Below are 5,489 nucleotides of genomic sequence, written 5' to 3' on the forward strand. Positions count from 1 at the left end.
TTTCTGCGCCGGGAAATCCTAATGATGGATCATTACTTTTTTCGGATATTTTCAGCATCATTGGAGCTTAAAAGAGATTTAAAAGGCCTTATAATTTTATCGATGCTGAGAGAGAGAGAGAGAGAGAGAGAGAGAGAGAGAGAGAGAGAGAGAGAGAGTGGAGACTGGATTGTTCCGTATAGAGAGAGGGAAAAGAACGCAAAATACATGGACGAAGTTAACCTTTTGTTTTTGACCCTCAACATAATCAAGAGGTCAGCGCACCCCACAGGCTTTGCACAGGCTCTTTGACCTTCATCTCTCCTCCTCTCGATGTTGGCCGGGGGAAGGAAGAACAAGACCGCCGCCAGGAGGAGGAGGAGGAGGAGGGGGATAAGGACGACCTCGTATTTCAGGAGGCTGCTTAGGCTGTAATCTGTCGAGATCGCAGCAAGAGGCATTTGTCACAGCGACAGATGAAAATATCCCAGGCCATAATTTATGTGGACGGGCAGCACAAGTGCGTCCGCTCGGGGAGAGGGAGACTGTGCTTGTGCTTGTGCTTTTAGGCTGACTACGAGAGATTTGTCCCTGTCCATATTTTTTCTATCCTGTCTGGAACTGGGAATCATTGTTGTCTGCTAAAAGAGTTGGCGTTATTTAAGGAAGGATGTCCTACGTTTCCATTTGATATCGAGGGTGTGTGGCGTGTGGATATAGTTGAAGACTTCCTTATTCCTCTGGATCATTTGCTCATTCGGGAAAAGAATTTCTGCCCTATAGAAATCAAGATGAATATTTAGCGAATATTCTCTTAAGTCGTTCACTAACTGGATCATTCAGAACCATCTTCCTACGGTGTTTTGCGTTCGAATGATAGCAGGCTTTCTTAAGTTTACTCTATCTACATCTTTGATTTGCTTTGTGCTGTCTTCTCTTGTTCGATGACAATCACCAGGTAGAATTATGGTTAGAGCATTTTGTGGTGAAGAACTGGAAAAAGTAAAATCATTTCAGATTTAGATAAGACGAAGGCCACTAAAACGCGAGGTTTTATGCCATTGTTCTTCAAATGGTGTATTGCGAGGGTTGGCAGGGTATAGCTCTTACCTAGTAGGTTACGTTTCCTGAAATACGGACGATTGACCTGACTCGGGTCAAGAACCCCAGTTTCCTGAAATGTATCTCTCGAGATTTCCCATGATGATTTTGTGGTCACCGCCGTTATCCGTAAGTGAAGGGTTGGTTGCCTTGATGCTTCTTCTCGGAAGCACCCGGAAGGCTTTAAAGATTTGGCTCAAGTTTTTAAGACTGCATCCCTTTGTAGATGTCAGCCACAGTTATCGACGTTAACCCTTGCAATTGACTAAAAGTCTATCAGCACGGCAGCAGTCGTCCTTTACTTGTACTTAGATTCAGTCAGCTTTGTGTTGGCACGGGCTCTTGCTCTTCAATAGCCTGTAAGTAAATCGTCCTTTTACGACATGCAGGACTACGGTGGTAGTATTACACCCCCACTACAGGGTGGTCGTAAGTTGCATTTTGACTTCAATATGAAGTTGTAACCCCTGCCAAATATACTTCCTGGGGGAAAATAATCCAAAACCGTAAAACATATAATACTCCATGGAAATAGAACAGAATGAGATGAAGTAAACATGTAAGAGATCTCTCAACCAAAGCTTTAAAATGCAGGACTATGGATGCTGGAAATCGGTTATCTTAACTGTGAAATTAACTGAAGTATTCAGTCTCTTTAAAAGTATTGCTAAGGACTTGCAACCAAGGCGAGCGATCTTCTATGGAACAACGAAGGTCACGATGTTTGTCACTCGCTAAAAGCGCTACGTCATGTATATGCCTTCTGCAAATAAACCTTGACCTTCCTCAGAAATTACTGAATACCTCGACTAGATACGTCGAGTATACAGTGACCCTCTTCTGTACCTGTTATGAACTGACTTTTATAACGAGGTCTAAGGAATGCCACTGTTACATTAAACAGAGTCACCACAGTGACATAGAACAAATCGCTTTATTCATCTGGAATGTACATAACAATTTTAGGAATACATGAAGGATATCAAGACCGAAGACTTTCTAGTGAACAAAGGTCATTTTTCTCGAGATATATTGCCTTGTTTCCTTGTACCCTTGACTGTTTCGTCTGTCTGCATTTTTTGTCGCGTAACTGGCAATGTTTTATATGATAATTGCTAGAAAGCCAAAATAGGTATCATTAAATAACGTGTGAAACCAATTTCTGATACTTGTGGTCTAGAATGGCCTACAGTGTACATTGACTACTGTGTATTAAGAAGGATATTGAGGTACGCAAGCGATGTCCCTGAGGCCTGTGACAAGCAAAATGAATCCCAGACATCCCGTTATATTGGAAACTCTCTCTCTCTCTCTCTCTCTCTCTCTCTCTCTCTCTCTCTCTCTCTCTCTCTCTCTCCTTGTGTAATATACACATTATAGGAATAATATGTTCTGTCTCGGCTCGTCCTAGCCTTAAATATACTCTGCATAGATTAAATGAGGATGTTCGTCCAGGAGAAATAAATTTACCCTCATCCAACAAGGAAATGGAAAATACATGCGTAGTCACCGGAGCGGCGCAGACATCCCGATAAGAAAAAAACGAAAACCTGTCATTATCATCGTTCAATATTCATGAATGTCATTTCCATATTCGCAGCAATTTCGGGAAATTCAGTAACGCGCGGGAAAACTGGGAGTTTTACTCAATTGCTTGAAGTGTCGAGTTCGTTCTTGGGAATTCTTTGAGCGGTTTCATGCTGCTCTTAAGAACCCCGTTGTTTACGAGTACTACTCTTTTTGATTAGCGTGAAAAACCTTGAACGATCGTTTAATTTACCATAATATCATAAGTTTAAGGGTTGTGACTCGGATTGAATAGACTGTCATAAAAAGCAAGCGTAGATAAGATGTGACCTTCAGAACTTAGTTTGTCATTGACGAAGACATTTTTTCTTTACACAAGGCTCTCCCAAATCGACTCTGGTCTGTTGCTTCTGTAAATTATGCTAGTATAGCCATCCAATTTTCCACTGACAACCGACGTATGGACGAAAGATGAATTTGTCACAGATTCAACCAGCCGTTATGAGAAGTCCTTCATGGTCATCACTTCTTGTTATGGACTTTTCTGATTTTCTCCGTTTTCAAAGATAAATCTCCACAGGCCAGTTGAAGAAATCTCATTGACACAATTTTTCAATGCACACAACACGCCATGTAATGGCGTATTGGCGTGCATTAATTGTTAAAAGACGTACATACACATCAACATTTATATGTTTACATAGATAGATACATAGATAGATAAAAAAAATTGGTAGGTTTATGACAGGATTGGGAGCGGGTGGTAAGTGTGCATTCAGAAAAAAACAATTATTTTTAGAGAACATGATGTAAGGCACTTTGACCCTTATGTGTCCTTCCCTTTAAGCGCGAGTGCTGCAGAAAAGAGAGAGAGAGAGAGAGAGAGAGAGAGAGTGAGAGAGAGAGAGAGAGAGAGAGAGAGAGAGATGGGAAGGCAGCATTTCAGGATTTTGATTTGTATTGTGCTTCGGCGACAGCATGGGAAGAGACATTAGGTACGACGACGGATGAAAATATCAAAGGCCATAAATTGTGAGGGCGAACTGTGCAAATGCTGCTGGGAGCTGCCATGTTGGGGGTAAATGAGGGTTGATGAGATGCTAGACATTTTAATTGCACGGAACAAGGACTCGTTAATATTCCCGTGGATACTTTTCGTTTTTCACGAGTTAACGGAAGAAAGTACGAGCACCCTTCGTTACTGCTTCGAAGTCCTGTCGCAAATTTATGCACGTAAAGTCAAATCACACTCGTTAACCATGTAGTCTGCAACCTACTCAAACTGAGTGTGTTATCTTATCACAGTCACAGGCAGCTGTGCTAGCACGAGTTAAACGCACGCGAATCCCTGGGCAAATGCTACGTAGTTACATATATTGCGTGTTTGCTGCACAGCAGAATAATATTCTATTCGTGACGATTTGAAAGCTCATATTTTTGAAAAGGCGTTTTTATGACTTGTAAAGCCAAAGGGAAAAGTATGCCATACAAACGGTGAAAAAAGTATCAGATTTGTTTTAGAGAAATTGATAGGTTTCAAAACATGAAAGGTGTCCATGTTGTGAACACTACTGAGTAAGTATATGTTTTAGGGCTTTTGCCTTGTATAATAAGGCGCCCTATGAGGTAATGTTAGACTTGCGATAATCTTACGCTAAGTCGGTTGGTATTGCACTTCCATATTCATGGGAGTGTCTTGGGGTTTGTAGATCACTTACGAAGTCGGTATTATCTTCTTGGGTTATGACGACGATGTGTTAAACTCATGATGATTCGGCAATGATGTGAGGATCTAGTAGAAACCACGAAGTACAAAAATACTTATATTCTCTGAATTTACATGGTGAAGATCAAGTAGGATTGTACAAGTCTTCTAATGACGATAGCTTGATCGCTTCTGCCAATGATGATGCTAATTCTATTCTCTCTACATGATAAAGCTTAGGTAAAGAGGTACAGGTCTTCTAATGACGATAGCTAACTCTATTCTCCTCTACTACCATCTCGGTTACCAGTCATAAAGGAACAGACAGTAGTTCGAACATATGAACATACATACAATCAAAATGAGACACACTACAGATCACGTAGGCCGTTTGAATTAATAGGTCGCGGTAGTTGTCTCAAGCAGGGAGCTTGACTGTTTCAAAACAAATGAATGACCACAGATGACGGCATGTCAACTTAGCCTACATACTTTATTGTATACGTCATCTTTAGCGTCTCTAGTCTGATCACATTCCTGCAAGCAATCTGGTTGACCTCTTTAGTTTTAGTCTTTTATATATATGGAATAACATTCCATATTTTTATTATGTAAACACTTACATATGTAGAAGTATGCGTCCTTCAGAACTCTCTCTCTCTCTCTCTCTCTCTCTCTCTCTCTCTCTCTCTCTCTCTCTCTCTCTTATCCACTGCAAGCCTGTTACATAAAGAAATCGTTTGAGACGTAATATGCAAACTCGGTATGAATGAAAACAGTAAATGCATTCCCATAATTTTCTGGAGGTAAACTCCTGTACTTTAATGTTAGGTTATGCTTATTACAATGAATGAAAGAAAATGTCTCCCTGCTCATTGTCATGGCAACGCAAAATTCCTGGTCTGGAAAAAGCGATCAAGGAAGACTCGGACAATGTTTGGCAATTTATGACAACACGAGTTTTTCCTTGCGGACTGATTTACCGAAAATTGCAGCCTGCGCGGAAATGGCACTCGTGAATATTGAACGGAAATAATGACAGGTCCTGATTTTTTTTCTTTTTCTTTTTTACCTGGTAATTTGTTTCCAATTCAATTATCGTACAATGCATTTTCTGTCCTCATTTTGAAGGAATGTAAATTTTTCCCGATAAATGCAGTCCCACCATCGCCGACGT

The sequence above is a fragment of the Macrobrachium nipponense genome, chromosome 21 (assembly GCF_015104395.2).
Source record: "Macrobrachium nipponense isolate FS-2020 chromosome 21, ASM1510439v2, whole genome shotgun sequence".
In the NCBI taxonomy this organism is placed as follows: domain Eukaryota; kingdom Metazoa; phylum Arthropoda; class Malacostraca; order Decapoda; family Palaemonidae; genus Macrobrachium; species Macrobrachium nipponense.